A 23,455-nucleotide genomic window follows, 5' to 3' on the forward strand; every position below is an offset into this window, starting at 1 on the left:
TACCGCAAGCTATTTAAGTGCATCTTGCACCGTTCTTCACGAAAAGAACGACCATGCCGTGGTTCTGCGCAGCCTATGGCTGCACGAACACTGGCAGCCGAGAGGATGTGGCGTTTCATAAATTCCCAAAGGAGCGCAAGCTATCGGCGCTTTGGGTTGCCACGGTCAAGAGGAAGAATTTCGAGCCAACAAAATCGTCGGTGATCTGCTCAGATCATTTTCGCGACAGTGACTATCACCAAAGCTTGTCGTTGATGCGATCTTTTGGGATACCGATCAAATCTGCGCGATTGAAAACCGGTGCTGTGTCTTCTGTCTTCGCACACAAGAGCACCTCTCCGCCGCCAAGAGCTGCTTTCGCAAAAAGAAGAAAACTCGAGGTAAGAGGTCCAGTACATCATATTGATCTTCTGTTCTGTTTACGTTTTTGTTCTGTGGAGAAGATGGGTGGCCGGGCAGATGAAGGCACAGGTGAAAGTAAAACTATTCAGCATTGGCGCCCGCTGACGCGGCTGGAAAACTGTGTCAGAGTAGGGCTTTTTTTTTCATGATTAGGCTATCGGTGCGATGCGGAAAGAGTCATCACACGGCTGAATCGACGAATGAAAAGGCAGCCCTTATTTGCTCATGAAAAGTTTTGTTCAGGAAAACGAGCAGTTTTGGACCTCTATACGTTTTGCACATGGCGATCCGATTCTGCTTGCACATGCCAAGTATGAACTTTTTAAAATGGAAGTCAGAAACCTATGTCATAAAGAAGAACGCACATCCTAAACTCGCCTCTGCTTTGTTAAATTAGGTTTCTTATGTCATGTTTATATCTTATGGCCATTTTCTTATTTTCAGGTTCTTGGAGAGCTCCTGGGAAATTCAACTATCCCAATTAAGAAAAGAAATCGTGGCAGCATGATGTCCGTGGTCGAAGTCGCGATGCTAAGCGCAGCTAAATGAAGTGTGCTAAACTCGCGACATGGCAGCGCGTGACTTCCGATAGCTGTCCTAGCGTTTCGGTAGGTATTTTTACCGGTGTTCTAAATGGGATTACGCGCGCGCAGCAAGGTAGCGGCCTGGCTTCTCGTCGATACCGCGCTCCCGCGTTAATTTGCTAAATCCGGCCAGATTAAAATGTATACGTACTCGAGGTTGCGGGAGCTGAGAGCATGACTTTTGCTGCTCTTGCTGACATATAAATGACTACATTCACGCAACAAAACTGGGGCGACGGCTCGTCTGGATGAGTTCATTTGTTTACAATCGTTACATCAAGCGTATTGACGTGACACTGCTTCGTTCGAGTCTGGCAAGAGATTTAGGGCACGAGCAACGCAGATATGTTCAATTGAGAGCGGATCACAGGCGCATACAGCAGTGCAGCGCAGCGGTACGTACCAGTGTGAATTTCCCATGCGGGAAAAGGTTAGCGCTGTCTCCTCTCTCGTCATGTCGCCGCTGCCGCCAGTGTCCCCTTGTTCCGAAGCCGCCGCTGGTTCGAACAAGTACGGCTCAATATCATATTCCCCTGAGCAGTGTGATCGTTGCATGTTCAGCAGCATACATCCACAGAAAACCACGTGCGTGCATGTACAATCGCTTGGACCGCCGCTACCACTGAAAGGCACGCTGTCATTGACGTCACGGTGCGCTTGAGCAATCACAGGCAAGAGCGCCACTTTCAAAACGCCCCACGGCGTTGGTGCACGTTTTTCTAATTAAAAAGTAGTTTGCGATCACCTATGACTAAATTTAACGTCGTATTCGTGTTCAGGGGGTCGTAAACTGTATATCTGTATTCCGAACTCTTTCTTTTTAAAAAGTGATGCAGCTGCCCTTTAAGTTTTGCTGGTGCACACGGTGCATCACGTTTGCTCTCATTATCAAATAAATGCACCGTCATTAGCATTGATAAAGTCACCATTGTCATTAATATTAATTGCAGTGTCATTGTCATCGCTACAATCATCCTCATGGTAGACAAGGAGAATAATGATGTGCGTTTCACGATCCCGAAAAGAGAGGTCATTACGAGCGGCCCACGTTTCAATATGCTCTCTGCTGGAGTCAGCGAATTAGCCGTAGGCCGAGGTTTTGCATATTCTGAAGACATCGTGGACACCTACAAGATTGTGCTGCCTCTTATACCTTCCAGTAATGTAGAGCTCAACACAGTATTTTTGCATGGTGACCCTAACGGCTGTCCATACCGAGCGCCTGACTTCAGAGTTGCCATTGCCCTTGTCACGGACCATCTGGATATCGTCTACATTGGATAATACCAAATGAGCAATGTTTGGATCAGTTGTGAGATTAGCATTTAAAAACAAAAACTCGTGTACTTGGCAGAGCTAGCGTAAATGGCCTGAAATGCACGATATTTTATCCAGAAACACGAAATATCAAGTTGGAGCTGCTTTGGCTCAGCACTGCATGGAACATCGCCAAATTGTGGAAGCTTTGGAGCCGTATGGCACTGTTCAGACCGTGGAGCGTGAAAAGTGGCGCTGCCCAGAGATGGGGCAGACGGAGACAGCAAACCGAGAAGTGTCTATCATGCTGAAAGATGGTGTTTCATCTTCCAGCATATTTCCCTCCCTGAGTGTGTTTGGCATTCAAGCTTTTGTCATCATTCCGAGCAGACCTCCGTTGTTGCTTCGGTGCAGCAGAATTAGATACGTCCGGCGGCAGTGCTGAACACCTCGATGCACCCAGTGTCATCGTTTTGGTCACGTGGTAGATGCCTGTGTCATGACGTACGCCGATAGGTTACGTCAGGGCTCCTGGTCCAAAGAAGATTATGTAGTGGCAGAGCACACCATAGGCATTTTGGATGCTGTGCACGCTTCTGTAGAGCTCGGCACTGCGGTTCCGCATGAAGCATAGGCCATTAATAACTCGCAGCTTATCAAGCCGCCACCTAGTGAAAGTCCCGACCACAAGCTTCCGGACTCTGGCCAGCTTAAGCACGGGGCATAGGATCTTGAGCTGGTTAAAAACCACTTTTTGCCACAGAAGCATCTCGAGATCTGCCACTGAAGGCTGACGAGGTGCCAGCGGATGCACGTTCACACTGCTGATTCCTAGTCGGTGTTGTGTCGCTAATGTAGAGCACCGCGTCTGGAGTCAACCTCCGGCGTCTGCGCTGCCAACTGACCTCCGAGCGGCGAGTGACGTAATGCTCCAGATCTCATGAGCGGAAGCCTCAGCATCCTCAGAGGTATGCATGAATAGCAGCGCGCCTTTGAAGAGTCCCGCGGACGAGAGCTTGGTGTAAGCGAAGATCCAGGCAAGGTACCAGAAACGGAGGGCAGACGAAGGTTGAGTTCTCAAAAGAGGGCAATTACAGCTCAAATGGTCGTCAACTTGCCGGCAAATCTCCCCGCCTCGGCGGATGGAGTTGAATAATGTACGCAGAAAAATTGGCGTTGCTCACAGCTCTTGAGATTGCCACCCTTATTGTCAGAGGCTTGCTGAATCGGCGGCGCCAATGCCAGTAAAGCAAGTGTTTGAAAGCTCTCCACTGAATGTAGGTGAAATTCATGAAAATAAAGTGGCTACGGACGAGGATACAGAAACTTGTCTTGAGATGTCTGTATCGCGATATAATATTATTTTCAGCGATTGAAAGGCTTGTCCTGAGGGTGTGAGCTATTTCTCAGCAATGCAATAGATATAACTGACTTGTCTTATTGCGGTGATGGTGAGAGGCGGCTCAAATGTTGTGACCTCGCCATTTCGAGCCAGCAGTGGCGAATTGTGTGAATATAAGCGGATACGCCTGTAATCAGCAAGATAGGAAAGTGTTTTTCTTGTCATTGGCAATTCTCTTGCGCAGAGATCGGAAAATTTTAATGCTGTGAAATTTCAATTGTGTATGTAACAATCAGGATCGATCGTATATTGTGGACTTTATGACCTCAGTGGTTCTGTTCTCACAGGCTGAGTTTGTGAGCATAACATTGTGGACATTGGTTGACTAAAAAGCGACAGTATAAATTTCACGCACTTCGAAACATTTTCGAATGTCCGACTTGACTGGATCTATGTCGCGGCTGGCACATTCTACTCTTCACTACAAAAAAGGAATCAACATTCACTATGACAGCATTACAGAAACTCTTCGTACACTTCCTGTTCCTGATAAATCTCTCACTACCACGCAAATACGCATTCTTAGACGCATACAACTAAATACACTGTTTACTCCTACCCGATCGTTCCTATACCTAATCAGACATTCCTCCGCATGCCCAAATTGTTCGGAAAAGTATGCAAACTTAGAACATTGCAGGTTTTCATGCCCTGTCGCAATTCAATCACCTCACTTTCCACACCGTCCTCCCCCAACGTGGCGGACTTGGTTAGCATCTGCCAGCTCTAGGATCCGTCGGCCTTGGTGACCTTGGCCCACGACATTCTTAATGCTTAGTAATGCGTTATATAAAGTCGTTTCCTTATCCACCTGCCCTTACTTGTGTGGATACCGGGTGAGACCGATATTTTTAACCGCCACTGCATGGTGTCTGTTCAGATAGGAAAGCATACTAGACATTGGATCTCAGCGCGCTAGGACACACTAACAGTTAAAAAACCGTGAAAACCGACCGCACGACCTGAGCGCGAACTCACAACTGTTTTATAAAAATGCAATACCTGTTTTCATACATTTTCATGCATGCTTTGTCATGGTATTATCACAAATGATGTAGTAATCCCGATCGCCATCAGCTCGTGCGCCAACCCGAACAGGTAGACGAAGTGGAGCCGGAGCCTTGTTGGAACTGCACTGTTGGCAAGCTGTTGGTTCGAACGCTACCCTCGTCGCTTTGGTTTGCGGACGTTGCCTACGGTCGTGGTTCTCCAATAAACACCTTACACTTGGTGGAGGTGTCTCGTTCGTCACCCCAGTTCTCCTCGAAAATTTCACCCTGGAACTTCGGAACCGCACGCTACCGCCTTCGGTCACAACCACGCAGAACGGTCCCAGCCAACCATCGGCGCCCATCCCTGCCACTGCTGCCACCATCTTCTGTCCTGGGGCACAACGCCCCCATGACCCACCTTTCTTCAGTGGTACCGACGAGCATGACGTTGACGACTGGCTGGCCTCTTTCGAGCGCGTCAGCACTTACAACCGCTGGGACGATTCCATAAAACTGAGCAACGTCCTCTTCTACCTTACGCACGTGGCAAATCTGTGGTTTCGAAACCACGAAGCCGATCTCTCGACATGGTCTGTCTTCAAGAAGAACTTCGCGGATGTCTTCGGCCGTCCTGCGGTACGCAAACTCCGCGCCGAACAACGCCTCAATGCACGGCTTCAACTTCCCGAGGAAGCGTTTACCAGCCACATTGAGGACGTGGTTGACCTCTGCAGGCGGGTCAATCCGTCCATGACCGAGCCCGAACGAGTCACACATGTTCTAAAAGGTCTCACTGATGATGCGTACTATATGATGTCGGCCAGGGACCCTACTTCCGTATCCGACGTTATAACCCTGTGCCAGAGGTTTGACGAGCTACGAAAGCAACGCGCTTCTACGCGGAGGGCTGCCGCACCTGCCGGCATTGCTGGCTTGACACTGGCTACGTCGTTGGCGGAACAGTCTCAATTTATGCAGAAAATCCAAGACTTCATCCGCGAAGAAGTTGCACGTCAGCTGTCCCTCCTCCTTCCAGTTCAGCCGACCGTCTGCACTTCGCAATTAGCGCCGGCCAACGCGCCATCCATATCGCCGGCTATCCGCCAAGTTATCGAGGAGAAAGTCGCCGAAGCGCTGCCTTCTAGTGTCCCCATCACTCCTGTGCAAGCCCCACTCACTTACGCTCAAGTAACCGCTGGAACGCGCGGTCCGCTTCCTACATCGTCTTACCAGAACGGCCCTACATTTTACGCTCCACCTTGTTTCATGGCCCCTCAGTCTCCGATCCCTCGACCGCGATGCCGCATTACGAACCCATGGCGAACCGCCGACAATCGCCCAATTTGCTATGCTTGCGGGCTCCCGGGTCACGTCGCTCGCCTTTGCCGTCAGCGCCCGCTTCATCCTGAGAACACAGTCCGTCAGTACCACTACGATCCCGAGCCGCCCTTGAGCAACGTCTCTTCTGGATTGTCTCCACCTCGGGCTCAGTTCTCGACACGCCGTTCGCATTCGCCTCGCCGACGTTCCATTTCGCCGATGCTCCGGCGACAGGGCCCTACGCAAGGGGAAAACTAAATGCCGCACTTCCGGAGGCAAGAACTGCGCATTTGACGAACTCGTTAAGTCCTCCGCCTTCTCCCGCCAACGTCATTGAAGTCTTCGTAGAAGGTTTTCCCGTTCTTGCGCTGGTGGATACAGGTGCTGCAGTTTCCGTAATTAGTGATGCCCTTCGCCGCAAAATTCGCAAGGTCACGACGCCGCTTTCTGCCTTTTCGCTTCGTACGGCCAGTTCAGAGCGCATCACCCCTGTGGCAGCGTGCACGGTACGAGTTTGCGTCAAAGACATTACGTATCTCGTCGAGATGGTGGTGCTTTATGCCTGCTGCCACGACATCATCCTCGGCTACGACTTTCTGTCGACTCGCAGTGCTGTGCTCGATTGTGCCCGTGCTGAAGTTGAGCTTTCCCCTGTGTGTAATGTTTCCCTGTGTGACCCGCCTGTGCGCCCTGCTAAACTGCTTGTAGCTGCAGACACCGACATTCCTCCCTTTTCTTCTGTTCTCGTTCCCCTTATTTCGACATCTGCCCCCCCCCCCCTAGTCCTGTTCTTTTTACGCCCAAACTCGCCCCCGCCCACCATAACCGCCTCCTTCTTCCTTTCGCCGTTCTAACGATTTCTGATGGCAGCTGTGTCATCTATGCTTCCAACCCTTTTCCCTGCCCGACGGTTGTTCTTCGCGGGGAGTGCCTCGGCTACATTGAAGAGCTGGACCCTGATCGCTCTTACATGTTCTCTGAACCTGAAGTTTTTCCTCACGTCGCTGCCCTGACGTCTTGTGCTGCTACGAGTGATGAGCTTCCTGTCGACGCCTTTCATCGAGCTATCGCGGCCGACCTTCCGTCCGCCCAACGGGACCAAATAGTCGCCCTCCTTCAGCGCTTCAGTGTATCTTTTGACGTGTCCCAGCCTTCCTTGGGCCGCGCCTTGACCGTTTCTCATGCAATCGACACTGGTCCTCATGTTCCCCTGCTGCAGCGACCATATCGCGTGTCCCCCACTAAGCGCCGCGTCATTCGTGACAATGTCGCCGATATGCTTCAACGGGGCATCATACGACCATCTCATAGCCCTTGGGCCTCCCCCGTAGTGTTGGTGACGAAGAAAGATGGCACGATCCGCTTCTGTGTTGACTACCGGCGTCTGAATAAGATAACCCGCAAAGATGTTTACCCACTACCACGAAAAGACGACGCACTAGATTGTTTGCAAGGAGCGGAGTTCTTTTCGTCGCTAGATTTTCGCTCTGGCTAAGGGCAAGTACCGATGGCTTCCGCTGACCGCCCGAAAACAGCCTTCATCACTCCCGATGGCTTGTATGAATTCAATGTGATGCCATTCGGACTGTGCAACGCCCCCGCCACCTTCGAGAGAATGATGAATAACGTTCTCAGTGGGCTCAAATGGGAAACGTGTCTTTGTTATCTAGATGACATTGTCGTTTCCTCGAAAGATTTCCCTTCCCACCTTCTGCGCCTTCTGCGTGTCCTTACGTGCCTTACTGAAGCACTTGAAGAAATGTCACTTTGCCGCTACCAAGCTCACAATACTTGGCCATGTCATATCCAAGGATGGCGTTCTACCGGATCCTACCAAACTTCGTGCCGTCGCAGACTTCCCCAAGCCCACAACCTTGAAAGAACTTCGCAGTTTTGTCGGTCGATGTTCGTATTTCCACCGTTTTATCCGCAACTTCGCCAGTATCATCGCCCCTTTAACGCAACTTCTCGCCGGAGGCCCGAACCTCTCCTCTTGGTCAGCAGCCTGTGATGCTGCGTTCAGTACATTACGCCGTCTACTGGTCTCTCCCCCTATACTCCGCCATTTTGACCCTGCCTGCTCGACCGAAATACACACTGATGCAAGCGGCGTAGGTCAGGGCGCAGTTCTTGCTCAACGGAAACCTGGATATTCCTAGTATGTCGTCGCGTACGCTGGTCGTACCCTCAAGAAAGCGGAATCGAACTATTCTGTGACAGAAAAAGAGTGTCTGGCCATGATATGGGCCATTACCAAGTTTCGTCCTTATATTTACGGGTCGCCCATTCTACGTTGTTACCGACCACCACGCGCTCTGTTGGCTATCCTCCCTCAAAGACCCCTCCGGCCGCTTCGCCCGCTGGGCGTTACGTCTTCAGGAGTACGATATCCACGTCATATTTCGATCTGGACGAAGCACACCGATGCTGATGCCCTTTCCCGTTCACCGTTTCCTAACGACTCGACGGCTGGCTTCGTTTGTGCCTACAATATGTCGCCGCTCAATATTACCAACATGAAATCTGAGCAGCAGAAGGATCCATGGATATACTCCCTCTTAACATTCCTGTCAACGCCCACAGAGCTGTCTCCGTCACGTGCACTTCGTCGTCAGGCCCAACACTTCGTCACTCGTAATGGACTTTTATACCGCCGCAATAACCATCCTACAGGGCAAAAGTGGCTTCTCGTGATTCCGCGACATCTCCGTGCTGAAATCTGCGCCTTTTTCCAGGCCGATTCCCAATGCGGCCATGCAGGTGTCATGAAAACCTATTCTCGACTGCGTATGAGATATTACTGGCGCGGTGTGTACCGCTTCATTCGTCAGTACATCCGATCCTGTACCGCCTGCCAACGTCGCAAGAATCCACCCCCTCAGCCAGCCGCTCCGTTGCAGCCATTGCCTTGCCCCAGCCACCCTTTTGACCGTGTCGGTATCGATCTGTATGGCCCGCTTCCTACCACTTCGGCTAACAACCGCTGCGTCATCGCAGCCGTTGACCACCTAACCCGTTACGTGGAAACATCGGCCTTGCAGTCTGCCACCGCACGGGATGTTGCTTCGTTCATTCTGCATCGCCTCGTTCTTCGTCACGGTGCACCGAAAGAACTGATCAGCGACCGCGGACATGCGTTTCTTTCTGACACTGTCGAAGCCCTCCTCAAACAGTGCCAGATCATTCACCGGAGCACCACAGCGTATCACCCCCAAACGAACGGCATGACTGAGCGATTTAATCGCACTCTTAGTGACATGTTAGCCATGTACGTTGATAGCGCTCACTCTAATTGGGACCAAGTGCTGCCTTTCGTAACGTACGCCTACAATACGGCTACGCAGACTACGACTGAGTTCTCCCCCTTCTTTCTTTTATATGGTCGTGAACCCACGTCCACCATGGATACTATCCTGCCCTACCACCCTGACGCTTCAGAGACCACTCTACTGTCTGAAGCGCACACATTTGCCGAAGAATGCCGACAATTGGCGTGCTCCTTCACAACGGAGAGCCAGGCTCAACAAAAGCATAACCGGGACCCTACAAATCCAGCGCCTTCATATCCCTCAGGTGCCCTCGTTTGGGTCTGGGTGCCTTCCTCAGCACCCGGCCTCTCATCCAAACTCCTATCGCGCTATCATGGACCTTACCGCGTTCTCGAACAATCTTCTCCCGTCAATTACGTAGTAGAGCCCTTGAACTCATCTCCAGATCATCGCCGCCGCGGCTGAGGAACTGTACATGTCGACCGCCTGAAGCCGTATTATGATCCCCCTACCCTTTCCTCACCATGAGTCGCCAGGATAGCTCCTTTTCCGCCGGGGGGTATTGTAGTAATCCCGATCGCCATCAGCTCGCGCGCCAACCCGAAGAGGTAGACGAAGTGGAGCCGGAGCCTTGTTGGCATTGCACTGTTGGCAAGCTGTTGGTTCGCACGCTACCCTTGTCGCTTTGGTTTGCGGACGTTGCCTACGGCCGTGGTTCTCCAATAAACACCTTACAATAAGCACATGTCGCCGCACCGCTATCTGTTCTTGATAAAGTCAATTTCTGTTTTTGTCATTATGATGGCAGCGTCACTAACACACTTCTATGTATTTGCCTCAAAAGCTGCATACGTCTCTTTAATTTGCTTTAAATTCTTTCGCCTGTATGCCGAAATACTCTTGTTTCAGCAAAATTCGGATGGCACCTGTGCCGAGCACAATGCGTAGGCAGATTACCTGGGGGCGAAATCAGCCCACAATTTTTGGAGCGTTCAAAACTTCTTTTGTTAATGCAATTTCCGGATTCCTCAATATAATGTTCGCCATAAGAAACTCGGATATGGTAAATTATGCGTGTGTCGCAGTAAATATACCTCTTTTTGTGGGCAATATTGCATTTTTTTTCAGCCATGCTTACCCTCGTGCACATGCCAACTTCTGCGGTGCCGTGAATACAACAGGAATTCCATACCTCGCGCCAATATTTTTCAGCTCATGGGATACCTTATGCATACATGGTAAGGGAATGTGACAAGCCGAAGTTCTCAAAAATTTCTCAAGAATGGATAGAGATGCGGCGACGGGTGTTTTTTGTTATAATCCCATGGCAAAGCATGCATAAAAAATGTTGAACAAAGTGTTGCATTTTCATTATTCTGTTGTGAGTTCCCGCTGTGTTGTGCTGTCTGTTCGCACGTTTTTTTAACTTAGTGTGTCCTAGCGCGCTGAGAACCAACATGAAAAAACAACTGGCGCCTGTCACAGCACTGCATATTAGACGTCTACTGCAACCACAGTGGGAGCTATGGAAGTTAAATAGTTCCCTTCTTCCTGATGAAAATTTTCAGCGGTGTTTAGGAAGAGGAGGAGGAGCTGAGTGCTTTGAAAACACGTCAGATCTTGTCGATCTTTGTCTTTCAAAAGTGGGGTATTTTTAATCAGGATGTTAAGATTCTTGCATTAGAAGCATTATAATGGATCGCATTGTTAAATTGCCTTCACATTAGTGAATTAAAGCGTACCTTGAACGAACTGTGCGAAGTATAAAGAATTTCTCTGAGGTCGTATCTTGATTATGTCAACAATATTATAGCGCAGTTACAACAGTTTGGGGCAGAAAAATATCAGGGTATCTTGATAAGGTCGCGAACACGAAGGTTCGTTAATGAACAGCCATCTCGCTGCTCTTTCCAAGGAGGTTTTAGAAATATGTTGGGGAAGCGATACGTACACTGACACGCCAGGTATTCTTGGTCCTTTCTTTAACTAGTACGCGTGGCTCTTTAGTGGCAATAGTAACGCAATCAGTGGGTCTTAGTTCAGTCACTTGATAGATTTTCCGTGTCCTGAAAATGAGCAGCGGGCAATCATAGAAAGATCTGTTTCTTTAGATGAGCTCAATTCGGATGTTTGTTCACTAGGGGGCCTGAAGTCTCCAGGCCCGGATGGTCTTAGTAGCGAGTTCTATAAAATGATTATGCCTAACTTAATTAGCACCAGCCTTATTGGACATTTTCAGTGCAGCTCAAGACATACGTTTTTGCCTTCCATGTTCTATACTGGTAACACCATACTAATCTCGAAAACCATGGACGAATGTCGGGTGAACACTTTGAAGAGTGTCGTCCGATATTCGTATGCATCCAGGATTGTAAGGTATCTGGGAAGGCTCTTCTCGTCTTGAGCTTCTGGAATTATGCTTATTAAAGCCACACCAAGTGTGTGGGGTAAGAGGCTGTAGTATCCATAACCATATCCATATCGCATGTTGCGTAATAGATATACTGTCAGATGAAGAAAATCAAGTGACCCTAATTCATAGCGATCTGGCAAAAGCTTTTAATGAGGCGCGTCATCAGTTTTGTTTCTTCTATTGGAGAGTGCAAACATTGGTGATGTTTTGCTTAGAGGCACTGATCAATATTATAAAGTGGCAATTGGAAGACAAATTGTTAATCAAAACTTTGCTAAACCTATTCCGCTGAAATCATCTGTTCGACAAGGCTGCCTGCTATTGCCTTTGTTATTCGCGTTACGTCTTAATCCCCTATATCGTAGTATCTTCAGGAACAAAGCCGTTCATGGCTCCTCACTATCTCAATGGGAAATCAAGATTCTGGCTTATGCTGATAAAAAGAGTGTGATCGAAGGTTTCGCGTAACTGAGCGTTGTAACATTTCGTGGGCGTCTCTTAACCTTGGTATATCAAAGGGGTTATCTTTGGGTCACCGGGGTGCAAACTCTATTTTGTTTATCACCAACAAGTGGGACCCAGAAACTTACAGTGTTTGGGGGTTGCCTTGCAACTGCACCACGACAGTGGGCCTAAGTGTAATTATCAAATCTCATCAATTAGACGACAAAGCAAGGTTTGGATCGGCAGAAAATAGTCTGTTTTTTCAAAAGCACAAGTTTTCAATGCTTCCTGGGTTTTTAAGCTTATGTATGTCATGCAAGTGTTGCATTGTGCGAGAAACAAAGTACACTCCGTGCATAGAATCTTTCCTACTTTTGTGTGCGCTCTCTACAGGAGCCTATGTATCCAGAAAATTTTTCTCCCTCTTTAGGCTCGTGGAGATGGTCATCAGCACTTGTTTGGGCATCAGCTTGTTTCAATGATTTCGTTTTTAAAACAGGAAGTAATCCATTCCTCCTAGCTTTGCTTAATACACGAATAAATGCCCATTTGCCTATTTTGTTCGCTCCCACTGGTCACAGGATTGTGGGTCCTATGTGGGGTTTTCTAAAGGACGTTTCTAACATATTACATTTCCTCTTAATACAGTTTTCCTCAGAATACCTCGTGGTGCCCCAGAGCCCCTTTTATTGTTTCAAACCGCAAGCGTTTTCTCCTGTTTGTGTTGGTGTTTGCCCGACCAGTACGAGTACGCATGAGCGAGTGGCCTGGAGTGGGGGCAGCATGTTATCGGTGAAAAACCGAGGGTAGATAAGCGCGTCGTCAGAAGCAAGGCTCGAAGCCTTTGGCCCGGCGGAAGGCCAGTGAGCGTCAGGGGCCGGTGGGATGTACAAAGACGACGGAGCGAGGTCTTGCCAGACGAAGACGGAAGCAGTTCCTACAATAATGGCTTAGGAGTATTGGCATTGCTCCCACGCGAGAAGCAATGTTTTTGTACCGCCTTTAACGCTTTTTTAACCAAGATCCGTATAACTCGTGCTATGGTCTTTCCAGTTGTGATGTATGGATGCGAGAGTTGGACTGTGAAAGAGGCTGACCGCCGAAGAATTGACGCGTTTGAATTGTGGTGCTGGCGCAGACTCTTGAGAGTTCCTTGGAGTGCCAGAGGATCAAATCAGTCGATATTGTCGACCATAAACCCTGACTGCTCATTGGAGGGTCAAATTCTAAAGTTAAAGCTCAGATACTTTGGTCATCTGATGAGAAGAGAGGAGTCGCTGGAGAAATATTTGATGTTGGGAAAGGTTGACGGTCGCCGGAGAAGGGGTAGGCAGCGAACGCGATGGTTAGATGGCATCCTCGAGGCACTGCAGATGAAGTTATGTGATGTTAGGAAGATAGTGAGAGACCGGAAAGCGTGGCGTGAAATGGTCCATAGGGTCACGAAGAGTCGGACACGACTGAACTTAACTGAACGCTTTGGCCCATTAAGCGCCCTATTCGAGCCGCAGTGTATTTTGTGTTGCCGCGGTGAAGCCCTGACCCATGTTCTGGTTTATTCTTGGTAGTCGATTGTCGCGCAAATCGACGGCATGTTTTCAGCGCAATTTCGTCCAATGTTTCTTTTTTATTTAATGCTTTTCTGTTGATCCGGAATAAGCCGATTTTTTTAAGACTTGGTGTTTAACTCGTCGGGCAAGACTATGGCTTGCACACCTCCGTATTCTAGAAGGCGGATCCTTCATCTGGCGCCCAGCGTGGTTTGTCCTCGAGCTTTGGTTTGCCACACGAGTGTCGCAGTTTGTAGTTCATGCGGTTTCGCGCGTAGCCTTGTCAGACTATTCCGACTTACCTGGCGCAAGAGCCCAGTTGACAGTGGCAGTTCGGCCTCCCACAAAGCCGGGTTCCGGACACGCGTAATCAGGAGAAAGGAAAAGCAAACGGTTGGACTTCGTTAGCGGAATCCTTGGCCTTCTGTCACAGCTACTTGAATCAAAGGCACATTTCAGAGAAATGGTAGGAAGCGAGCCAGTTCCGTTAGTGCCCACTCCCCTGTATCGCAATAATCAGCTGCAGCTGAATTTGCCCGTGCCGAGATTTGAGGGGTACGCCGACTAGAAATCTGCTTGCGATTTTCATAATCAAATGAACGATTATCACATGGAAATGGCTATTTTGGATAGCGCTACGGTCACGCGTGTGCTTGCTGTAGTTTTGGTAGGTTGCGCAGCAACCTGAAGGCGTAGACAGCGGCCATTCACAACAAAGCAGGATTTTATAGAGCGTTTTCGAGAAGAGGTTTTGCCGCTTGACTATGTCATTTGTATGAAAGACGAGCTTTGCACCAGGACGCAAGCGAAAACGAGGGTTTGCTCTAGTTTTTGGTCAGTTTTCAAGAGCTGCGTGAGTGGGAAGATCGTGCAGTTCTGGAGCGAGAGAAAGTGGCTCACGCCATACATCGGTGTCATTCAAGTTACCATCCATATCTTCGGCGTCGGCAGTTCACGGACTTCGATGACATGGCTAGAGAAGGATCCCGCATCGAGGCATCTTTCCTGGTGGAGTTCCAGTACAAGTCCCCGCCCCCGTTGGAGTCCTGCCTGGAGCCGTCAAGGGGATGTCACCTTCGGGTGCGACCGGCATTTCACCATCGGGTGCAACGTTGGTGTCAACATCGCGTGCAACGTGGGTGTCATCTTCGGGTGTAATAATGTCGCCTTCGGGTGCATTGTGGGTGTCACCGTCGGGAGCAACGTGGGTGTCACCGTCGGGTGCAACGTGGATGTCACCATCGGGTGAGACGTGGGTGCCACCATGAGGTGAGACATGGGTACCACTTTCGGGTGAGACATGGGTGTCCCATTCGGGTGAGACGTGACACTGCATGACACCGCAGAACAGGGTGCTTTGGTCATCGCACCATCCAGCTGCCAGGCTGCCGAGACGCGGCCAACCGCCGGGAGAGCTGACACAGTCGCTACCCGTCCTGCTCGACTCGACACAGGTGCCATCATCACCGCTTGCTGTGGACGAGTCAGACCCCCAGGAACCCTACGAACACTCGGTGAGTACAGTGCCCCAACCAGACAAGACCCCGGTGGTCGTGATCAAAATGGCAGGACTTGAACTTTCAGTTCTTTTAGACACAAGGTCAGTGGTGTCAGTCTTCAGCGATCACGTAAAGAATTCCTGTGAGACAAAACATGTTGATTTGCGGAGCGTAAACACTAACCTTCGTATTGCGTCAAATCATGTGGTACCCGCAACCTCAGCAGCCCGCCTGACAGTTTCTATAAATGGTCAAATATTATACAGCATTTCTTACATCTCCCCGGTCTATCCTGGCCAGTCATACTGGGTCGTAACTTCATAGTCAAAGCAGGAAGGGTGATAGATCTTAGTATGGGCACCTACCGATACGGCTTCGGTAAAAAGTATTTCAATTCAAAACCAAGGTCGCTGAGCCGCAGTCACAGTTGCTTGTCACAAACGGCTCTTCGGCCAATATCACAGCAAGTGGTATTCTCACTGATTTGAATTCCTTCACGGGGTCCCCAGCGGAAAAATGCAGAATCGAGACACTACTCAGGCCCTCTGCAGCAATGTTCACGGAGGCTCCGGGAGGGTTAACGTGCTAACTCACAATATCGACCCCGACGATGCTTGTCCAATCCGATTAAATCCACCCTTCTGTGTCCACAACCGAGTGCTGCTGGATGGGGCTCTCAACGAAATGGTGGCTACCGGTGAGGTGAGACCATCTAAAAGCCCCGTTGTTCTCGAGCCTAAGAAAGATGGCACAGCACGGTTTTGTGTCGATTAACTACGTTTGAATTCTGTGGCAGTGCGAGAATTACTCATTTCTGTCAGTCGTCTCTGTCATGTACTCAATTGAGTCAGCAAAGTTTTTTACAACTCTTCACCGTATTAGGGTTTTTCCGCAAACCCCGATTGACCGCTGTGACATTGATAAAACTGATTTTACTTGTCATCGGGGACTGTTCGAATTTGTGCGATTCCCTTTCGTTTTGTGCAGTTCACCTGCTACTTTTCAGCGTGTAATGAATATTGTACTGAGAAACGCTATAGGCTTAACTACACCATGTACTACACGGATGACGTAGTAGTGTTCTCAGAAAGCATAGAAGAGTATTTTCAATATCTAACGAATGTCGTTTAACGAATGCAGAATGCGGGCATCACCATTAACTGCGGCAAGATTCAGTAGTTGACAAGCACAATCAACCTTCTTGGTTTCATTGTGAAGCAGGATGCAGTTCGCCCGGATGAAGTGAAACTCCAGGCTATTCTGCAGCTATTAGCCCCACAGAAAACGTTCCCGCTGGTCATGGAAATAAGCAAACCAGGGATCATTCTGTTCACTGTCTGCAGCCATTTCGGACACTGCACCCCTGCGGCATCCATATCTTAACTGGTCAATCTCACTACAAACGGACGCAAGTGTGTATGGCATTGGTGCGGTATTGCTTCAAGAGCATCAAGGAAAGCTTTGCCCATTGGCATTTGCTAGTCATACCCTAACGGGACCGGAAAAGAACTTTGGTGTGACAAAGAAAGAGTGTCTCGTGATTGTATTTGCACTAAAGCAATTTTACATGTATTCGAAGCTGCCCGTTTAGCCCGGTGATCACTTGCTCTCCAAAAGAAAATTTGCAGGATGGAACACAGAAAAGGCACATTCAGCGAAGTAGCCGATGCCTTGTCCCGAGCTCCACTTCTTGGTGAGAGCGAGCGAACCCCCGAGGTCCGCACTGTGACAGCTCCCGCAGACACCTGGGGCACACTGGTGTCCCTTAAACAGCTGCTCCACGCTCAGCTCTCAGATGACCAATGCAACAAAATACGTGAAATCCCGAACAAGGCCAACCCTGCAGGAGGCCGGGCGCCTAGCGGAAACTGTGACAGCTACGTTTAAGATGGCTTGCTCCTGCTGTATACCTGCTGCGGACACCGAGAGTGGTGAGTGTGGCCGCTCCTAAGAGCCTCCGCAAGCATTTTCTAGAGTACGTTCAAAATACACGCCATGCAGGTCACAACGATGGCAAAAAACACATGACAAATTGTGTCGCGTCTCATCGTAGCCCCGCGTGAGAAGGGATGTCGTGACTTACGTCCGCACTTGTCATATCTGCCCACCCGTGAAGCTGAGAGGAGGGAAACTACCGAGCCTCATGCAACCTGTAGAGAGCCGATACCCATGGGAAATCGTAGCCTGCGACGTAATCAGTCCCTATTCCAGATCTGTGAAAGGGAATAGCTACTTGTTGTTAATCACTGATCATTTCTCGAAATGGGTAGAATTGTACCCCCTGAGTAGGCGAGATTCTAATATAATTTGGGATAAGCTACTAGAAGCATACACCTGCTTTAGTTTTCCAGCTCAGCTTTCACTGATAATCCCACGTATTTCACCGGTGGGATATTCAGTGACACCTGCAAAGCTCTTGACGTGCAGCACGAAATAGACCCTGCCACCCTCAAGCAAACATTAGAAAACGAGGGAATTGAAATCTCAAGACTTTGTTGGTGGCATTCACGGGGCGGCACAAGGACTGGGATGTTATTATCCAGGAGGTGGGCTTCGTCACAAGAACCACGGTAAAACGGTGAACAGGCTTGACGCCAGCAGCCATTTTCTTTGGCCGCGAGCTCAGGTTCCCTATTGAGCATGCTCTGATTGGCTCTGATTTAGCGGCTATTAGCCATTCTTAATTCGCACATGATCTTTCCAGCCGCTTGGGCGAAACTCTGAAGGAGGCAAGGGAGACCTTGGACCTTACCCGCCTGGAACACTGCAACCAGTACAATAAACGAAGGCGACCCTTGGAGTTCACAGTCGGCGACAAAGTGCTTCGCTGCACGCACCCACTAAGTAATGCATCAAAAGGGTTTGCTGCCTCGCTCGCTACGCGATGGACTGGCCCATACACGATAAAAAAGCGCGTGTCTCGGCTTTAGTACTTTATTCGTCATGTGCAGGGTGGTCGAGAAACCAGACCAGTCAACGTGGCCGAACTTCGAGTGTACTACGGCCATCCATTAGCCACATAGAACCACTTGACCTACCAGGCACTACGACTAACCACGCTCGGCGGATATCTCCAAGCATACACCTCACCAGCAGCAGTACCGATTCCGTCCTTTTCCCGCGTTATTCTTTGTTTAAAGCCTCGGGAGGTTTGCCGTTTTGAGAGGGGGGAGTAGGGGCCCCGCAGCCTTTTTCAGTGTTTCAAACCGCGCGCGCTTTTTCCTGTTTGTGTTGGTGTTCACCCGGACAGCGCGAGTACGCATGAACGAGCTCCCTGGAGCGGGGACGGCATGTTATCGGCGCTGAACCGAGGGTAGATAAGCGCGTCTGAAGCAAGGCTCGACGCTTTTGGCCCGGCGAGAGGCCAGCGAAGGGCGGCCAGTGAGCGTCAGGGGCCGGCGCGATGTACAAGGACGGCGGAGCGAGGTCCTGCCAGACGAAGACGGAAGCAGTGCCTACAAGAAGGGCTTAGAAGTATTGGCGTGAGTTGCTTCCACGCGAGAAGCAATGTTTTTGTACCGCCGTTAACGCTTTGGCCCATTACGCGCCCTATTCGCACCGCAGTGCGTTTTGTGCTGCCGCGGTAAAGCCCCGACCCTTGTTCTGCTTTATTCTTGGGAGTCCATTGTTGCGCACCTCGACATGTTTTCAGCACAGTTTCGTCCAATGTTGCTTCTCTTTTATTTAGTGGTTTTCTGCTGATCCGGAATAAACGTGCATTTTTAAGAAAGGCTTGGTTTTTTACTCGTTGGGCGAGATTCTGGCTCACGGACCCGTATTCTAGAAGGCGCAGTTTTTATTATACAGTCTATCTAGAACACAGATGATAAAAGTTCTGATTGAGACGTTATTTCCCGTACTGATGTACGGGAAATAACGCCTTACTTCCATTTTCTAGAGGATATTCTATTAGAGCGGATGCAACGGGTGCATATAAAATTAGCCACAGATGCGCTCTTTGGTAAACTTCACACGTCAACCTTACATAGAAAAACGTAGCTTCGTGTAAAAGAGACTTTTGTGCCGTGGTCAGTGGACTGCCGCCTGTGACAGCACCTTTTTGGGGGTGGGTGGGAGGGGGGCGCATTGACATTACTCCTATACTATACGCGTTTCGCCTACAGTGGAAGCTTCTGAGGTTCCACGTGATCTTTTGTGCTCATTGGGACTGTTTAGCTTGTTCAAGACCACAATGGCACATCTCCACGTAGAGTCACCGAGTTCATTGAAGTGTCCGTTCCGAGAACATTGCGCCATGGTGCAGGGGCATATGCTGCGCATGATCGACCTCCTGCCTTTACTAGATGCATGTATGTCTCCCGAAATTTTGATGCTTGGGCAAAGTGAGAGATTGATGCAGGTTCGGTGCTTAGTGAAGAAATTTTTTTTAATTTTTTTATTACATAATTATGAAGACATTTGGTTGACAGCTATAGTGTAACCGGGTGAACGAATGCCGCTAGTATGGTTGAATTATGCTATTACTTTAAAAACACTGTATTTGAATTGCACTTCGGGTCCTGAGCGAGCCAGTCCCCCAGTCACAGTTCCAGATTCAAGTGAACCATTTAAGGTATTCAAATAAGTCGGATCATATCAGTGAGCCAAGCCGTACTGAGCCACTCACTGAAGCGAGCCATTTTATCTATCTTTAGGCAGAATCAACTTTCATGTCCAGCCCATGCGACACTGTATATGTGCATCCTGACAATTCTTTAACAGTCCGCGCGAGCGTCGACTGCCCGGTGCAGCGGCACCGAGCCGAAGTAGAGCGGCAATTGGGAGAGGGAACGAGCAAGGGGGCGTAATCATGCTGCTTGAGCGAGTGTCGTCTGCTTGGCTGTTCTGCGCAGTCGGGCGCAGCCTCTTGTATCAAGTTTCATGCCCGTGTTCTGCGAGCGCTTGTTCTAACCCCTGTATGCTTGTGGCTTCTATTGGTGCTAATTTGTAACATTCCAAATATTACTTGCCCATGGTTCCATCTTCTGGTACTGTCGCGAGTTTTCTTTTGGAGGTAATGAAGGTGACAATATTTATTGTTCTCGACAATAATTTGGACACGCTAACTATTGCGAACAGTTATTCGGCATGTTATGTTTTTTACTGCAAATGTGTATACTTTCAAAGTATTTTTCGCCCTATATGGACATATGGCGGATGAAAACAAGCAGTGGCAGCTTCTTCGGGCACCGATATCTACTGGTAGATAGTGGAAGGGGTTGCTTTGTAGTAATCAGAACAGCCTAGCAGGTGAGGTGCACTGCAGCAGCAGGAATTGTGAGCATGTCTTTACCTTCGCTTGCCTTGTCATCTCCTGCGTCTTCCGGCGCAGCAGCGCCAGGCAGTCGATGCTCGCGCGGTACTTTTAAAAAATTGACCGGCTGTACATAGGTAGCGAAGGCTGCATAGATGCCCATACGTTCAAAACATGGGGGCTCATGTGCAACCCAGCGCCCCCTAAAGGTTGGGGGGCAACTAAAGTGAGGGACGTTGAAAGACGTCAGGACAATGTATAACGTTGGCGTGAATTTAACCGCCGTATTCACAAACACTCCTTCACTCGAACTTCTACTCCAAGCGGCCCTCGAGGCCTGTTTTTCGTTTCAGAAAGCAATCTCCACTCGAAACGCTCCTCCAGCGGCGGAGAAAACTTGAGTTTTCTCGAAAATGTCAAGTCTGCGACGACGCTACCTTGGCCGCTCCTCGACCGCCACTCCGCTTGTAAGCATGGCCGACATCGCATCGCTCGCTCGCTGTGTGGAATTAGTTCTACCGGTATACCAAACCTTTCACGAAAGAAGATACGACAAGGATGCGCCGAACCTTTCTCTGAAGCACCAGCTGAGAGTGACAGTGACTCGGCACGTCTGACATGCTATCGTTTTACGAATGCGGCCATGGCTAGCCTCCGTCCGTCCCTGCCACTCACGCCGAACATGGATAACCATGAACAGCCCCCGACGTCTATGCTCTTTGATCTTCGCATAATCGCATTGCGCTTGTGTGGCGCAGGAACATTTCAAGTCGTCACTGGATAAATGGACAACCTTTTCGGAGCCCACCGAGTGCAGAGTTGAGGCGCGATTTGACCGTAAATGGTGAGCTAGCCGCGGCCGGAGTCGAGCGGCGGCGGCGCACTCTCCGTGACTCGCCCCGCGTGCTTCCGCAGACGCCGCTGAACTTGTGGGGGAGCAGCGTGTCGTATGGAGTAAGCTGGCGAACACCGGAGGCGCGGTGGGACTGGGCGGACACCTGTGCTGCACCCTGCGCATCAATTGCTTGCATGTCGCCCGAGGGTACGCAGTACGTCTTCGGACGCGCGGCGCTGTCCAGGGAGCGCGTTGGTGTGCTCGTCCTACGGAAAGATAGATATTCGCGGCCGGCAATGAGCATGGTTTTTCAAGCACGTTTTCAATTAGGGTTCCCTACTTGTTTGGAAACCGCACGCGGCATTTTCTTCTGCAGAGTCGAATTCAGTGTGCATGAGCTGCAATGCGCTGCGAATCAGCACGCATGTTTGGCAGTTAAGCTCGCCTCCGAGCAGGCAAGAGACATGCCTGTAGGAGTTTGCGGCTTGTACTTCTTTTTCCTGTAATATATTTTGACGTCTGTCAAAGCCCGACAATAAAAAAGTCTGTCAAAGCCTGGTAATAAAAAAAATCTGTCAAAGCCTGGCAATAAAAAGAAGTCTCAAGCCTGTCAATAACAAAAAGGCAAAGTGGCAAAGGCCGAGCGTAGATCCAACACCAAAAAATAAACCGAAGTATTCACACCATTTCTCGAAGCCTACGTCACCAGCAGCGACTGTTGCTAGATGCAAAAACATTTTAAACCATTTTTCACAGCCGTCCTTTTCATTCAGCTCACAAAACAAGTCACATTTTGCTGTTAACGTCGAAGTCGCTTGCGAAAGTTGTTTAGAAGACTTGACATGAAAAACTGAGAATGTTACACAGTTCAGAACGCAATTTTCGGGCCAAAAGTTCATCTTACTCTCGTCCCCATATTCCACTTGCGCTGCTTCGAGTGGAGGAGGTATTCTCGAGGAGAACTTGTCGGAGGAAACGCCGAGGGTCGTTCATGAATCCGAATCGGCCCTAGAGTGGAGCAGCGGCTGTATTCTCCGCTCCAAGGAGTGGAGGTGGAGCGTCGAGTCGAGGCGCGTTTGTGAATACGGGCGTAAGGGGCATTGTTGTGTATTGACGCTGCCGTATTTTCAAGGCCGTCCTTTTGAAGGGCGACTTTAAGTGCATGTCAACATTTGTCGTTCTACTGAGCTCGAATACTGCTGTTTGAGTGCAGTTGGCAATCGAACTCAGCAATTGGAAGACGGCACATGAAGGAGAGCACCCCTGCACCCCTTCCAGAGGGACAGGCTCAGTATACTTTCACAGCATGAACTGTAAAGCGTTGGCGTAACCGCACAATTTGCAATAGAATGTCGAACAAGTCTAGCTCTAAAATATTTATGCTTTGTTATATCAAGGCTACAAATGCAGTAATAAAGCATACCTGCAAAATGTACAACAAAGCCAGCACTGACCAAAATATGTAAATTACCAACGCGTACACGTAAGACAGACTACACGTGTCGTCGGGAGCTCACGTGTGAACGTGCTGCGGGTAACAATGTGCTGTGGCACCGACGGTATAGAGTCCTCGCTGTTGCACGCTGCGTCAGTCTTGCACATACGGCGAGCTGAGCTTTATAGGCGCCATGCTCTTGAAAGAAACGAAAAGCGTGGCGCAACAGTACTTATATCCGGCCGTACGCAGAAAGAGAAACCGGCGGACATAACTGGGAAGCGTCCTACCTAACAGCAATGTCTGAGAAGCACCTTGAATACAAGACGAAAAACTCACACCCGGAGCATTTTTAGACAAGCTAGCTAACTTAGTATCATTCTCGGAAGCACCATCGCAAACAGCGTGATGGCGGCGATAGGAAACGGCATCGTTGCCTTCTTCGCAAGCAATCAGTAAGGCCTGTAAAGCTTGCTGCCGATGCAACATTAAAGGAGGACGCAACAAGAGTGTTGTAAAATTAAAGAGTAAATTAAATGTTTTAATTAAAACAGCTTATTTATTTCTTAAAGCAAGGTGGCAATTTATGTAATATTCTTGCGTCAGTACATATTTTTCAATTTGTAATTTTATAATTTCCATATTTGAGTGTCCCCCCCCCCCCCCCCCCGACCTGTGGCTTTTCTGCAGTCGCGCTAAACCGACTTCGGGCCCAGCCTTAGTCACTAGTTTATTTCCGCCATGCCTGCAATGCCGACAAACGCTTTCCTGCTCCAACCGGTAAGCTCTCAGCTGCAGC

Source organism: Amblyomma maculatum, chromosome 6, assembly GCF_055883805.1.
Source record: "Amblyomma maculatum isolate TAMU_Amacu chromosome 6, ASM5588380v1, whole genome shotgun sequence".
Lineage (NCBI taxonomy): Eukaryota > Metazoa > Arthropoda > Arachnida > Ixodida > Ixodidae > Amblyomma > Amblyomma maculatum.